A 17,980-nucleotide genomic window follows, 5' to 3' on the forward strand; every position below is an offset into this window, starting at 1 on the left:
CAAATTATGAATTACTGAAAAGTAATTCTTTCTAGAATTTACGAAAACCGACCGGCTAGTAATTTGCTTTGGGTTGTCTCCCTTTTATTTTTGTCCCTATTAAAATGGCAAATGTCTTTGGCAGATATGTATTTAAATAAAAATAAAAATACACATTTTGTTCCAGACAGTATCTTTACTGTTTTAGAACTCTAACCAATAGCCTACATTGTGAAATATTAATTGTAATGGTATAACTGTAAAATATGTGTATAACGTTTGAATTGCGTTATTAATTTTTTTTTTTTAACCTGTGAAACATCGCAACGCTTGAGAAGAAGTTTTTTTTTTTTTTTTTTTTGTTTTTTTTTAATACTTTTATTTGCAATTAAAGCAGGTACATCAAATCAAATTGTTTACGTAATTTCGAACATCAAATTAAAGCGAAAGATTTTGCAAATGTACATAATAAATATTTACATGATGTCATGTCTGTGATTATACAAAATTTGAAAGGGCTAACAGTAAAAGGGGGTGAAGGTCAAATGAAAGTGTCAGGACTCCAGGTGGGCAGTGGAAGGGAAATTGTTCAAGGAGGGGGGAAGGGGGGTCAATGGGACAGTGAAACATTTTCTATGTTGGGAAACAAAATATGTTGACCAGTTGAAGGAGTGTTTATTTATCTACTGGTCGCATTGAGTTTTCAAAGGTTGCTGTGTGAAAGATGAGGGGAAAGAAACAAGATTTAGAACTTTAAGTAAGTAAATGAATAGATATTCGAAATTGATGTTGGGGTGGGTGGTGTGGTCGTTGGAACAGGTAAAGCCCGGTAAAGGGGATGTGGGGTTATCGTGACTGAGGGTGAAGTGCGCGGAGGGGGGGGGGGGGTAGATATGTTTGAGGAGGCGAGGAGAGGGTGTCTTTTTTTTTTTTTTTTTTTTTTTTTTTTTTAGTAAATGAAAAATGGAGATAGTTTACTACAAGACAAGCACTTGCTACAATTTGATATTTCTCTTGCATCACAATCAAACCAGCTGGACCAAGGTGCAGCAACGTAAAAAGTTAACTATGCACAAACGGGCACTTTTGAGTCTTTGTGGTGTGTATATTTTTAATGCAAAATAAAGCTGTACACATTGGTTTTGTGCCAGCTTTGAGGTTAGCCCCTGGCACAAAACAATCATGGGTCCTTTACACATTCTCATCTTTGGACGCTTCATCAAAGTTCTCAACAAGCTCTGGGACATCATCATCATCATCAACATCTGCTGTTGTTTGCTTATTGCTGTCAGCAGCACTAGCTACAGTTGATGCTAATTTTTTCAAGCTGTTTAAACTCTCTGCTCCAAGTTGATTCAAGATACCAGGAAGCATCTCTGCTATTGAGGAGAGGGTGTCTGTGTTTAAAAAATTATGCAGTTTAAGAAGTGCCCTTACAATAAACGGTTCAATCAAATTAATCGCTAGTTTTAGAAAAATGTATACAATCGATTCACTGTTTTCAAAATGTATTTTATGAGCTATTTATAATGTTTAACTGTTAAAACATTTATTTTAATATATTTACAATGTACATAAAGTTATATAATTTGTGTTCAAATAATATTTTTATTCCGTGATATATGTGTTCTTATAATGTAATTAAAAAAAGAAAGCTCTGTGAAATTTGTTGCGTTCTCTCCCTTGTGTTTTGTTTTTCAAAACAAGACAAGGCAACAGTTATTAGCAAAAGAGTATTGTAATATAATACAACACTTTGATATAGACAATATATTTGCATACAAAAATTAAATTCATGGTAAAACTTTAAATGCTATTTATGACGTTAAAATTGAGGGTCTACTTGACAAACAATGAGATAGTACACTTTTTTCTTTTATTGTATGTGCTTGAAATAGGACGAAATGTAACATATCACATTAAGATAATACGGCCAGTCCAACATTGACACAGAGGTCAAGATGATATAGTAGGGCCAGTCCAACATTGAGACATAGGTCAGTGATGAAATAGTAGGGCCAGTCCAACATTAAGACATAGGTCAGTGATGAGATAGTAGGGCCAGTCCAACATTGAGACAGAGGTCAGTGATGAGATAGTAGGGCCAGTCCAACATTGAGGCAGAGGTCAAGATGATATAGTAGGGTAAGTTCAACATTGAGACATAGGTCAGTGATGAAATAGTAGGGCCAGTCCAACATTGAGACAGAGGTCAGTGATGAGATAGTAGAGCCAGTCCAAAATAGAGGCATAGATTAAGATACTGTCTGGAACAAAATGTAGTTCTAAAATATTAAAATACATATTTGCCAATACTAAGTCTTTTTACAAGCTTTTATTTAACTCACTTCCTCTGTCTGTCTTGACGGAAACGCAGGAGTGAAAATTCGGACAGTTCTACTTGACCGACACGATTCACAGTTGGCACGTGGGTCAAGACATGAAGACAATGCAATCTGAAACTAAATTTGACTTAATTGGATGCCTAATTGATTTTTTATGAATTAATTAAAATTTGGACCGAATTAGTAGGCATGTCTAGCCAACCACACCACACGCGTCATCAATAGCTGCGCCATCACGACCACGTAATGGCTGCGTTCAAAAACCATTGCGCGCCTACTGAACGTGATATTCAGTAGGCGCGCAATGGTTTTTAGTCATGTAACTCTATTGTAGATAAAACATGTAAAGTACTGAAAAAAAATTCATAAAAAAACGTTTTAATAACAAGCTTTTATGTAATGATGCACTAAAAAGTAGAAAATAAATTATAGACTACTATTTAAATAACTATAAAGAAAAGCGTGGGTGTCTTCCTTAACATTAGTAAAGGTATCCAATAGATACTAAAGTGACCCACGTTTTTCTTTATAGTTATTTAAATAGTAGTCTATAATTTATTTTCTACTTTTTAGTGCATCATTACATAAAAGCTTGTTATTAAAACGTTTTTTTATGAATTTTTCTTTCTCTAATTTGGAAAAAAAAAAGAAATGAAAGGGAAACAACGCAAAAAAAAGTACAGAGTGATCAGTTTTAAAATAAATTTACAATTAGATGTTAAAAATGAATTGGCATAGTACTTTAAAAAAATATTTATGTTTTAAAAAATATTTTTAAAATTTGATTAAAGCTAAATTACATTAAAGTTTTCTCACGTTAAAAAATTTAAACACACTGAATAGAATTTAACATTTATCTAAGACTAGCGATTAATTCTGATTTCTTAATACTGTGTTTCTATTTCCTTTTTTTTCATTAAAAATTTTTTTACGGATAATATATTTATTACACTCTTCATCTACATTATTTCACCCATCTTAACTTCGCTTTAAACTACTACCACTCTACAAGAATCGATACTACCAACTAAAAATCAACTACCACCCAACCAAGACTGTAATAATCGCAAAAACAAACAACTTCGAGAAGCGATCATGTAAAAGAAAACCAAAAAACAGAAAGTGTAAACAAGTGTACAAGAGCACAGAAGAACTCGGTAAATTCCAAGAGCGCAGAATATTGTGTATAAATATATATATATATATATATATATATATACAATTATATGTATTTTCACGTGACCTGCTCTTGCTGCCTACCCTAGCTCGAGTGGGGTACCGGCAGGAGAGGAACTTTATTAAACTAAAAAAAAATAAATAAAAATAAAAATAAAGATAATGTAATTTATTAAAACTATAATTATAACTTATTAACTTTCATAAGAAAATTAGTAAATTTTAATGTTACATCTGTTACATCGTCACCATCGTAAAACAAAATGTCCTACGTTCCTGACGGTCTTATAATTCTTTGGTAAATGTTTAACGCTTGGCCACCTTTTCCGTAATTAATTTTATTACCTATTATTTTAAGACACAAATAAAAACCTTTTTGGTAGTATTAATATACTATATTTATAATTTAATTGTATGCAATTATTGGCCCGTTTTACTTTATAAAAGGAAAATTCAATGATATCAAAATATGTTGAAATTAATTTCATTACTGAATTGAAATCCTACCAGTACCTGGCCAGTAACGCTGAAAGTAATAGCAAATGACATCTTCCTGACATAATCTTTTAGGAAGTTGATAAAATATACATTTTTTTTTTAAACACGCGTTTAAATCATGTATGCGTTTAATATATCTTAACCATCGAAATGTAGAAGTTCGTCTTTAACGTGCCTTAATGTGTCTTAATGTGTTTAGTATGTGTCTTGCATGTGTCTTAATTGCCTTTAGTCTACAGCGGGACTAGCTTATATATGATACAAGAGTTTAAAAACGCAGTGTTAATTTTATAAAGTGTGTCTGTGTTAGGGCCCTTATTGTATACAGCCGGAATTGGCCAATCATGTATCTATGGCCCATCAATTTTGTTAAGCGATTATAATATGTATTATTGTGATGTGTAACGGCTGTTTATGACAGTGACATGAGTTGCATGTTAGTGACAGGCTTTACAAGGTGGTGGCAGGCTTTACATGGTACTGGCAGGCTTTACATGGTACTGGCAGGCTTTACATGGTAGTGAAACGCTTTACGTGGTAGTGACATGCTTTACAAGGTTGTGGCAGGCTTTACATGGTAGTGGCAGGCTTAAAACAAAGGAAGGAATATAGTATTTCTGATGTGTTGACTATATTCCAGTGCCTTAAATCATGACTGTGTTCCCAGTCTTTTCTTAATCACTGTCCTAAATATAGCCTCTAGATCTATATCGTTGTTGGTTTTTAGTTCAAATTTACATGTGTTCCTAGTAGTCAAAATTATATGTCTAAAAATAGTTATTGCAGTAATTTTATTGTCATCGTCTGTTTTATTTTTGGATTACTTTATAGAGTCGAGAGTGATTGCTTTGTTTAATGCGTCTGTGTTGGTGGTTTCTAGTATTGTCCCTAAGGTTTGTCTTGCTTTTAGTAGTGTTGTGCATTCTAAAAAAATATGTTGTTCTGTTTCTTGTACCTGTTGTTTACATATTTGACATGTTATTTTAATGTTCGTGTTTGCTTTGGTGTTTCTAGAGATGGGTGTAGTATTGTAAATGAGCATGTATCCTATTTCTTTTTCTTTACGTTAGTTGTTTTTGTTGTGTAAGCTTCTGAAGGTGACGCTAATGTCTACTGTGTTGAATTCTTTAGCCCATTTAATTCTATTTTGTAGTGATAGTACCTGTCGCTCGACTAATGTATCATATATTTTATTGGTTTTCTCTCCTATTATGGTTTTTTTGTCTTGAATATTTTTAAAACCTCACTATAAAAGCTGCTGTCTGTTCCCCCATAGTGTGGTGTCATGTTATGTGTCTTTAATATCGTGTTTATTCTATGGCCTGTGCAATACTGTGCTAAAGGGTGATAATGCGGTTCTATTTTAATTATATCTAGGTGTTTGAGTATAAGAGCATTGATCTTTGTGTTAATGTCGTGCATGCCTATTCCTCCGTTTAATTTATTCTGTATTAGTGTTTGGTGATTAATATTTCTAAATGCATCTTTGAAAATAAAATCTCTTATGTTTTTTTTGGTTCCTTAATAAATGTGCTGGGTATTGTGCCGTTTGTTGCGATATAGATTATTTTGGGAATGACGTATCTATTGACTAAAGCTGCCCTAGAGACTATTGTTGTGTTGCAATGTCTGTATTTGGTTATAGTATGATTTATTTTGTCCATCAGATTTGTCCATGTATCTTTGTTTTCTGTCAGCGGGTTGTCTGTATAAGTTATACCGTATAGCTTTAATTTGTCTGTCACTGTGATTGGTATGTTGTAATTATTTTTCCCAGCTCATTTGCCTATTCCCATTATTTTAGATTTTTGTGTATTAATTATGCCGCCATTATATTTCCCGAAATCTATAAAGTTATCTATAACTGTTTTAATTTATTTTGTCTGTTTGTGTAAGAAATATCGTGTCGTCTGCATATGCTAAGGTTTTCCTAGGTATTGTGTTTGGTAATTGCAGACCTTTAATTCGGTTGTCCTGCCTGATAGAATCCAATACTGGTTCTACGCTTAGAATGTAGAGCAATGGAGATAATGGGCAATACAAAGAGCTACAAAATAGTACTTGACAGAATTATCGGTATATGATAGTAGCTTAAGAAGAATGTTTAATATTTTTATAAACAATTAAAAAATAATCACAATGTTTTCATTGGCGTTTTAAATATATCCATTATATCAAATATAAACGCATTTCAAATAATAAAATAAAACCAACAACAAAAAGGCAACTTCAATTTTTTTTAGCTATGTTACGGAGTTTACTGTTTACTATTGTTTTATTTATTAATACAGCCGGTTATTCATATCAGTTAGTTACCTCCCCGCATTAGTTTCTGAAATGGGAATTTGTAAATGTATATTGTTCTTAAATATTAAAATAATCATGAATCTATAGTGTCCCTATCTTTATTAAATATTTTCGTTAATAAAAATAAATGTGCGTTTTATTATTATTGTTTCCAATGAACATGATTTAAAAAAAGATACATGTGTACTTACATCACTGGCTAAATTCGCCAAAATTAGAACGGAAAGATTTACGTTTATTATAACTCAATATATATTTGAATTATATAGCTATCCAAAACAAATATGTAGAATCTGCTGTGTATAATTGTGTTGTTTCTATTTATATATGATTGTCAAACTGACCTACAGCTTATTTAAAGATGATAATTTTTATGATTTCGGCTCAGTTAGGTATTGTAAAATGGATGACAGGGTATGGGGAAGCGAGAGACTTAGTTACAAACGTCAACGATCTAAACTCTAGACTGTAAAAGTTGATAGACAATTCTCTAAGGTATTGGTTTGAATTAGGTAGGAAATTGCCACTATAATGGCTCTGTAAAACAAATGTCACCATTTTCATGAATTAGATATTTAACCCATGTTAAGAATCACTGCTGTCGTGTTGTAAAAAGCTCTCTAGAACATCTGTCACAGGTTTTGTTCTACTTTCTCACCTCACACGTAATGGTATTTGTGTTGTTGTTTTTGTTATGGTTTTAATAAAGTAACTAAAAAACCCGGGAAGATAACAACTACATAAATAACATCACCCGAATTGCTGACCTGTGTGGGTGTTTATTTTGTTTTAATTTTAATGTTTTAAAGATACATAGTCAAACTTTTAATTGGTTTTGAATTATGTTCAAGTTTTTAAAGATACATTCGCAGTATGTTTATTGAATTTGTTTTAATTGCAATATTTTCAAAGGTGCTTTAAAAACTAAAATAAAAAATAGTAGAAATAAATTAAAAAATAAAAATTTGGAAATGTACTGATACGTCTAAAGCTATTGAGACACACACTATCAATGAGGCAGGCATGCTGAAAATTTTCTAAGCTGACTCACTAAAAATTGCTGTAAAAATTATTATTTTAAAAATTATTTTGTTTTGATATTAAAATACTTATTTACCAATACCCGCCATCTAATTAGTATATCAAAGGAAGAGACTTCTAAATATTTAACATGCTTGAGAATATCTGCAAAAAATATATATCTTATAATTACACTTTTTAATTAATTGATTATGCTAGAAATAAAATAATAAAACATAACGATAGCAACAAATTAACTTTAATACTGAAAAACAAACAATTTTTACTGTTAATAAAAAATAATTAAAACCTATGACTTAAAAGTAAATGTATTAGTTATAAATATAAGGAATATTATTTCATTCACGGTTACGAGGCTACATATTTTTTCCACGTTTTCTTTAACTTGCTTTCGCGTCTTTCCAATCAAATTTTGAGATCGAAATTTCGGGCACTTCCCAGTTAGCTAGCGCGATGAAATTTTCAGGAAGGCTTTGTTTTTGATGACAATAGAATATTCAATTGCTATTATTACTAAATTGATCCATGGAAACATTTTATTGATCATTTTAGACCGCTATATAATTGTACAAAAAACGCTTGCACTATTGTGATGTATAGCATTTATTTTCTACTTTTTAGTTCAATCAGAAAACGTGTTTTTTTTTTTAAACTTTTTTAATGATAATTATTACAATATTGATTTCGCTATTTAATCATTATTTAATCTGTGATGTTTCCCTTAGATTTTCGAAAAAAAAAATCGAAATTGTAAGTGACTGATCACATATCAGCTTTTGATATAACGTAGTCTATATGCGTACACTTGTTGTTATAACAAAACGTGTCGTTGTTGCATGAAACGGACGATTTGAAAAACTGATGTCCCATAATAAAAAAGGTGTGTTTGGTTTTTTGTAGTATTATAACCTCGACTAATTGTATGGTTAGAAATTAGGGTTTGGCGAATGGTATGACTAGGGTGGTTGGTGTTATGGTTAGGGACAGGGTTAGCATTGCCATTAGCCAGCAATGTGTGTATTTAGTTAACTACCAGTAAACTAAAACCCCTTTTTAAAAGAAGATTATATTATCGGACACTGGTATAAATATTCCACCATGAAACTATGTTCGCATCAACTACAACATATGTATTCGGCTTTATATAACTCGGACGACACGCTATGTGTAGGTCTATATTTAACTTCAGTCTGTCAGAATATATTAGTCTTATAACAACATTTAGAATTTGCTAATAATAGTTGTAGACTGGCTGATCTTCACATTTCAGCAACAGTAACGTATAATTATATAAGTAGATATAATGTAATGTAAGATAATTTTGTATAGAATTATATGTTTACTTAATTTAAAAAAAAATAACAAAAAAGCAATCTGGCCGACTTGATGGTGACGATGTAGCAAATGTAACATAAACATTTACTAAATGAAGCTCTAATGTACGGTTCAACTACCAGTATCTCACACGATCCTGACAACGTCTATGTAAGACCCTTGCTTTCCTAGATATGATTATGTATCGGTTAATATTTTCTCCCAAAAAAAATGTTCCCAGCTCGTAGAAGGCGTACTATCGTTAATTTCATGTTTTTTTTATTTTTTAGAAACATTTATACACACAGATCACTGTTTTAAAATATAATATTATATACTTTTTAAATTTGAAATAAGCATGCTGCTTCATGATCTTCACGGTTTTAAAGATAGAAAGTAGCTATCTTATATTTACCCCGTATTTTTCCTAAAACGTTTTAATTCTTCATTATGAGGAATTAGACAGCGATTATTATGCACGTTCCTTTATGTTATCTCCCTTGTATAGTTTAATTTAAAGAAGTTGAAATTGATACGCAAGTTTAGATTTGTATTAAAAAGTGATATTAAAAAAAAGCCCCAAAATGACTCAACAATAGACTGCCAACAAGCAGAGCAGATAAATAACAAACAGCAAATAATTTTCTATCCAGCCAAACAAGAGAATCAGGAATAGACGTTACTGCATGTTTTTATTTTTTATTATTCTTTTTAAACAATGTTTGACTAATTAAGAATAAACCATGGGTGATTAAAGAACCGTAAAACGGATTAAAATTGATAAGCTGCCAGATGATGAGCTACCCATTACACGTTATTTTAACTTCCCTAAAAATGGGTAGCTACACGGGGGAATGTATGGCTGAGGTTATGTACAACTACCTTTACAATGTGTAAACAATGTTTTAATGAGTGCTGGATAATATTGCTGCCAGTGCCACTATTCTCTACATGATGGCTAATGCTTTAAATACAATTTACTTTATTATCAGAATCTGACAGTCATAAACTCAAAGATCAAAACTTGTCGATTAAAAACGCGAATTAACTAACAACTGTGGTTTAAACTGTATAATGAACCATTTCGGTTTAGTCAAATAATTGAAGAGACGCAACTTAATTATGTGTTTTGATTTACGTTTTATTTAATTGAAAGTCAAAGTTTGAAGTTTAAAAAAATAAAAGATTTTTTTTTTTAAGTTAAAATGTTTTTGTTTTTATGTACGGGTGGTTAATTTTCTAATTTCTATAAATTACAAAATGTAAGAAAAAACGAAACAATATATATGAAATTGTGTACTCCACATTTATTGCACTCAATATTTCAATAAACTTTGGAGCTATCTTTCATTTATCATAATTCAGAAATTCAATATTTTTTAACCAATAGCTTATCTATAGATTTAAGTGAAGATGGAAATACGGTGCATGTTTTGTTGTCTGTTTGTCTGTCAGTGTGTCTGATTTAGATTAAATGCTGTCACTATGAATTCATTTCAATTTAATTAATGTCTTTTGGTACTTGATAACTGACAGTGTTATTTAATACAGTTGAAAATAAAACATAACTGCAATGTATCCGTCCGAAAAAAAATGTATTTTCCATCACACTTAAATGTGTCCCCCCCCCCCCCCCCCCCCCACACACACACAATCAAATAAATTACATTTGATAGAGTGCACCAAAACATATCCCCTAACACCAACATCTTTCTCTCTGTGTCTAATGTAGACAACAGGTTATGTGTCGAGTGTAGACAACAGGTTATGCGTCGATTAAAGACAACATGTTATGCATTTTAATCCCAACAAGTCACACTGGTGAACACAATTGTATTGAACATTACAACTCCCCATTTTGTTAATTGTTCTTTTGTCAAAATGAACTTTAAAAAAAAATATATTTAATTGTACTGTATTTTACGGGCATTTAAACAAATGATAAGTGACCAAATTATATATTTCTTCGACAAAGTATCAAAACTTACAATCACAATCGACTATTATTAATGCAATACTTGCTCAATAATTATTTGAGAATACCATAAGTAGTTGTTTGTACCAGGCGTTCCATCAAGTCAATATCTTTTCCAAACAACTCAAGGCGAGTCTGCATGCCGGAAATCTGTTTGCGATCCTTTAGGCTGTACCCATGTCATGTGACATTTCTGTTCTATTTCATCAATAGATCCTCTCACTAACCCAAGCCTCACAGCTTTCATGACTAACAGTTTAACCAGATTTGTGTTAATTTTGACAGTCTGGGCAATACTATCAAATGTCCGTTGTCTGTCTGTTGCTGGCCTTTGGAATATCATCTCCATCAAACATAACAGATTGATCTTGTTTCCTAGTTACAAGTTCATTGACTTTCAGATCCGGCTGAGTAGAACATTTATCTTTCAGACCTATGAATTGGTCAATATCTCCGCTGTTAAAGGCATACAGAAGATCAACCAGCCATTCTTTATATGTGCCCTTCAAGGATGTCAAGATATCATGGGCAAGGTGCTTACCAAGATTTGATACACCCTCGCCGATAACAGCTGCTAAGCCTGTATTAAAAGCCCTCTCTGCCTGCTCGGCTTTTGGCATGTCTATCAGATCTGTGCAGCCTAAGAATCTAAGGGCCACTTGATAGTACTGAGCATGGTTGCTCATTAGTTTATGATAGTTGCTCGTTAGTTCATAGAAGCGTCCATGTACTGTGGTCACTCCATCTATATCATTTAAAATCTTCTCTCACTCTTCCATTAGGGCCTTCACTGGAGGGAATTCTTTATTCTGGAGATACATTTTTTCTATTCATTTGTATTGCAATATATAAAAATTACAAAACTCCTAGCCTAATATGGTACAGCCTTATACAACCTAATCACGCCATCATCCCGTTCTGTATGTAGCTTACCGCCTTGAATATTGATACACTGAGTTGACATAAAATGACGTTATAGTAATGTTCAATGTCAACTGCTTGAAATAACACATTATTAGAATAGCTGACATATGCCAGATTAAGATTTTATCATGCCATCCTTAAACAAAAACAAGTCATATGAAACATGAAACATTTGTTGTATTTATAATTATAAAGCCCAATATTAATTAACCTATCAGTAATTAACATGCCTTTAATTAGACTAATTAGACCAATCAGTAAAACTGAAACATTGTCTCTAAATAAAATCACTGTTTCTGGCAATAATATAAAGCTTGTTAACACGAAACATATGATTGTATAGACAGTGGTAGCTTATCCCCACTGACACCCCCGTCTATAACAACATATTTACAAATAAAGAACATTATAGAAGTTATTATCGTATACTGTATTTAATTAAAGTTTATTAAAGGAAATACACGTATTTACAGTCACGCAATGTATTTATACGCCGACCCAAATATTATGTTACGAAATTGTATGTAGTAGTTTCCCAATGTTATATTGTATACTGAGTTTGAATTTGATTTTAAATATGTTCATTAAAAATAAATTATTAAGATTGAATTGTTAATTGTGGATAGAATGTTGTAGCACTTGAATAGAAAAGTTGATTATATTATTTGTTTTGTTACTATCTAGTGCGTTTTATTATTGTTAGGAATATGATAGAATGCACACTTCATACTTTTTTGGATACAACAGTTTTAGTTTTTAAATTTCTCTTTTTACACATAAATATATGATAGAGTTAGCAAAACGATTATGTTATGGTTACTTATAGTGTGTACGATGACTAGTCACTACGAGCATGCATACATATATCTATGACGTATTTACCTTTAAGTCATACTGCAAATCTCTAACGTTTGAGGAATAACTATAGATTTTACCACTAATTTTTTAAGATTGTTCATATCATTGTCAAGTCTAAATTTTCTCTTAATCACATTTTGTATTGCTTAATGTTTCAGCTTAAGCAAGGCAAAAAAAAAGTGCTTCTTTAGGGGTCATCCATAAATGAACTTACGCTTTTTTTACGATTATTACCTCCCCCCGCCACTCCCCTTAGTCACACACAGTCACGAAAAGTCAGACCCCCCCCCCCCCTAAAATGACGTCGCACCTCAGCCTACAATCCCCCCCCCCCCCCTCCTTCAAAATTGCCGTTGAATGTGCCTTAAGGGTGAATGCTCCGGTAAAAAAAAAATTTGTTTATACTCGTTAGGAAAACAGTTATTTCTTTACAGCTTTATTAAGATACAACTGCATATGCAATTCCACTAAAAAAAATTGTGGAAAAATCTCGGTTACTATGACGACGGCGGTCATCTTGAAAAATTAACCCCTTTGTAGGTTTTCCACCATCCATAAAATATTATATTTTAAGCCCAATAAATAATGAATTCATAATCTTCTTCCATATTTTGGGGCACTCGGCTAAAAATGTTAAGTGCATATCTTCAAAATAAATTATTTTGAATTTTCAAAATTTGTGTCCGTTCAAAACACTAGTTTTAATGCCCCAACATTCCCCAAAATTAAGTAATATTTTTCCATTGCTTGTCTGAACTCTGTCAACATAGAGTGTTTTAATTAATTTTTATTACAATTTATTGAAACAGTTTTTTAAACGCGAAATAACAGCTAAAATTCGTTTTCTAGCATTGTTTTTTATAATGCAAAACACCCCCTCCCCCTCATCACACATCGTCACAAAATTACGACTCACCTTTCCTCCTAAGAGTGTAACGTCATTCATAGACACCCCTAACCAGAGATAATTTTCTTCTCAATCGAATCATGACAAATTCTCCCCAAAAAACATTTCGATTGCCCGGATACCGTTTGCCGGAGGGCCATTTTACCGAAACTTATTTACGACAAACTCCTTGTTAAGCATTGCGTTGTTTCACAGTTTCAAAAAAATAAAAAAATAATTAATAACGCAATTTAAACGTTATACACACATTTTGCAGTTATACCATTACAATTAATATTTCATACAGTATTGGTTAGAGTTCTAAATCAGTAAAGATACTGTCTGGAACAAAATGTGTGTGTGTGTGTGTGTGTGTGTGTGTTTAAACTTAAATACATATCTTCTAATGACCTTTGCCATTTTTTAATTAATATGGGAAAATATACAAAGGAGACAACGCAAAGAAAATTACTGAGATAACTTTTTTAGTAAATTTTAGTAAATTTTAGAAAGATATATTTTAAAAAAATGATCACATTGTGAATTATCAGACACAGCTATTTACAGGTTAGAAAAAATATAAAAAAATTAGTTGTCATGCTTAAATGTTTTAAAAATCATTCATGTTATAAAATTTGAAACCAGTGACTTTAATGTATACATTTTTCTAAGACAAGCAATTTATTAAGCTTAAAGAATGTTTTATGTTTGTCTTGCTGAAGAACAATTATTTAAACAATAACACATTCAAATAAATAATTATTTTATATTTAAAAAAAAAATAATTTAGGGTTGGGTTTTATTTAATTTTTGTTTAATATTTAGACGTTTTGTATTAGATCTATGTATAAGTTAAACCATCTTAAATGAATGGAAGTAGGCTACAAGAAAGAAATAAATATTACTATTGTGAATCTGTATAAGTCCTTACAAGCCTGTGATGAAAACTGTAATACTAAAGCGAACACACACAACTGACGTTGTAAATTACAAAAAAGAAAAAAAAAAAACAATCAAATAATGCATAGTTCTAATTCTTCGCCAATAACACCCCTAGGGCAGGGGTCGGCAACTTACGGTTCGCGAGCCGCATGCGGCTCTTTTTATGTAAAGATGCGGCACTCCAGTTCGTTGAGCAAATAATAATCATTTTTTTTTCTTAAACTCATAAAAAGAAAGGAATGTAGTACAATATGTTGACCAGGAGTAAGTAAAGTTCATGGTTGTTTGCTAAACCGAAAAGGCTCGAGTTCGAACCCCAAGACAGATGATGCTCGATTGCTATGGAAAGCAACTCTTTTAGGAGAGACAACTCCAAAATCAAACAACTGCTGCCTGTTAATTTGTTTCTGGTTGGACAAAAGCTATGAAAGCAACTCCAAAAAGAAAAGCAGGCTAAAATAGGAGCCAACAGCCTAACAAGTTGACACGTAATGCTTAATTGTGTTGGAGAGAATCCCTTCCAACAATACAGTTAAGAACGAATAAGAAGAAGAAGGGCGGCAAGCATTTAACAACACTCCGTAACGAACTGTATAATAATAAATTTAAACAATAAACACGCCAGTATCCTACCCTACATCTGCATAATAAAGTGTGATGGCTTTCCTTTGAAACGTTTTGCTTCTTGCTTGATTGAAATATAAATATTATCCAATGAAAATGTAAAACTTCAAGTAAAAGGGAACTCATCATATACATTTCTTAAAGAAATTGTTTGTTATGAATTTAATTTTTTTGTCGAAGACAAGGTTAGCGGTAAATGACTTCATTTGGAAAATCTGAAGCAATGCAATTACCAAAAGCAAAATGAAGGATGGATTCTCTAAAATATGTGAGCAATTCGGAACAAATGAAAGATCTCTGGCATTCAATATTGAGACATTTAGAATTGATGCCGGTTCGCTTCAAATGCGATATCAGTATTTGAAAACGAAATAATTTGTGGAGCGGTAAGTTCAAGAGCAAATTAAAAATAGTTGGAGATCAATAAAAGCACAATAGGACAGCTCTAAAATTAAAGGATGCGAGTTGAGGCACTCATATGTGACGCATGGAATTCTAGAATGCAAAAGTAAGGTAGGAGAAGTTGACATCTGGAGTGCTGACGATCTTTAGATAAGCATATTCGTGAGAGCGAGCGTTCACTTGCATAAATATATTAAAACGTAAAGTAAGAAGCCAATTAACAAATACAAATCTAGAGGCATGCTTGAAACTGTAAACAACAAGTTATAAGCCAGATTTAACCAAACTTTCAAAAGTCATGTAAGGTCAATGCTTTCATTTATGTAACTACTTTAAATATCATTCAATAATTATAGTTATATTTTATGGTTTCTAATTATATTACTCCAGCAGAACTAGTAAAAATGCTGTTATATGTTTAGTGCAAACAAAATTATGTGTTTTTATCAGGAGCAGAACTACAGTGCCGCCAGACCCCGCAATGCGGCGGGGGGAGGGGGGCCGTTTAGGGGCCATAATCAATTTTTTATAGTTATTTCTAGTAAAAAAAAAAGATCAAATACAGCAGTGATGTTCTACAGAAGCTAATACATGCTGTTTCGTAAAGGAAAAAATATATAGGCTACATGACTTGTTGTGTGAAAGATAGGCAAAACTTCTTTTTAAACGTGATTCTTTACAGTATAATTTTTGTTATGAGGTTTGAAAATAAAATCATATTAATATTAATGTTTGTGCAAGGAACTGGAGAGCCGCATCTTGGCATCAAATGAGCCGCAGGTTGCCGACCCCTGGACTACGACAAAGTGACGGCAGACTGACGACAGACTGACGATAGACAGACTGGACAAGGTAACATGTTAAATAAAATTAACAACTGCATACATACATGAAACACAACATTTGCTAAAAAGGAATTGTTTTAAAATAATATTAAAAATAGTAATCTATCGAATTATTTATTTTGATATCACCCCTTTGTTTCGAAATGGTTTAGTTAATTTTAATGAGAAATTAAACATCTAATTAAATTTAAAAATAGATAAACTTGTATTTTAATTGAAGTGGAGCTTATCTAGAACGTTTAAACAAAATTGTGCTTTAGAAGTGGGTTAAATTTAGGTAAAATATTTGAAACAAATCAGCAAACAAACAGACGTTGCAAACTAAAGAAAAGCTTGCAAAACAAAATCAAAAACAAATGCTATAGCAATAAGCTTTAAAATTGATGAAATGATAAGAAAATAAAACGAATCTAAAATTGACCCCTGGCGTGTGCGAACGGATGGAGGAATAAGGGGGGGGGGTTGAGGCGTGTATCTCTTCTGAAATAGATTTCCCATATATTCTCTGCTGTCAATGTAATATCTTAAATTGTTTACTCCAACTCAACACGGCTTTTGTAAACTTGAGATGAACTTACGACGTCCGGACGTTGTACTCCACAGGCACTTCGCTTGCTTTACGCCTGCCCACCCCTACCCCATACACAGAAATCACACAACCTATAAACATTGTTACGATACACATAATTGAACCAGAGCCCTCACAAACCCCACCCCCAATTTTAATGTTTTTGCCCAAATAGCCCTCCTGTCATCGTATTCTGAATTGTTCACTAGAACACACTTATATTTATTACCTCCCTGTACACCAATTGTAAAACATTTTGTTAAAGATGGTCTAAACAATATTTATATTTATTTTTATATGTATACATTTGTATATCTTCGACATGTTTTTAAAATACGAACATTTGTGAAATACTTCGGTTCCATCACATGATTGAAATTATGTAAAATATGTTGATGTTGATATGCTTGTTTTGAATTGCAAATACAAGTATTTACACAATTCCATTAAAATAAAAAAAATAAAATAAAAAAATAAACACATTAATATGTATTGAATATTTTTACTAATATTTAATAACCGAATCTACTTTCTTTTTAGTTCAGTATTACATAGAAGCTTGTCATTGAAACGTTTTTCTGTATTTTTTCTGTACTTTAATTTTTGTTTTTTATTTACAATTTTAGTTACATGACTAACAACTATTGCGCACCTAATGAACATGTTAACCCGCGTATAATAGTGTACACTAGTTGGATAAGGCTACCTACTAATTTGATAAAAACAAAATTCATAAAATATTAATTAGCACCCCATTATATATAAATATTCATGTCTTGACCCAAATACCAACTTTGAAACTTAATGACAGACCGACGACAAACTGACGACAGAATGACGATAGACTGACGACACACTGACGACATAATGATGACAGACATACGATAGACTGACGACATACTGACGACAAACTGACGACAGAATGACGACAGACTGACGACAAAGTGACGACAGACAGACAACAGAACGATGACAGACTGACGACAGACTGACTGGGCGAGGTGTCACGTTAAATACAAGCTTGTAAAAAGGCTGCTTCTTAACCTGAGATAGTTTTTTTCTCAAAGGTCTTGATCGAACCCCGTTTGCAGGAATAAAATACAATAAAAATAACATGATTTTAAAGTTATACATAACATTCACTTCTGATGGCCAGGTATTCAACTATCACACACGTTTCACTCCAAATATAATTCATCAAATACAGTCTGTTGCGAATTAGTTAATCATAAGTAATTTTTAAAGTGGGGTGGTGTTGGTTGATGACACCTGACAGGTGTGGACTGGGTAAGGACT

General features: G+C 32.1%; 1 pseudogene; it reads right to left on the reverse strand.

The window, feature by feature from the left end:
* Positions 1-1,170: 1,170 nt before the first annotated feature.
* On the reverse strand, positions 1,171-11,456 carry LOC131939167 (26S proteasome non-ATPase regulatory subunit 13-like; annotated as a pseudogene).
* Positions 11,457-17,980: the final 6,524 nt, after the last annotated feature.

This window comes from Physella acuta, unplaced genomic scaffold (assembly GCF_028476545.2).
Source record: "Physella acuta isolate Inbredline_101_S28 unplaced genomic scaffold, ASM2847654v3 ptg000265l, whole genome shotgun sequence".
NCBI lineage: Eukaryota > Metazoa > Mollusca > Gastropoda > Physidae > Physella > Physella acuta.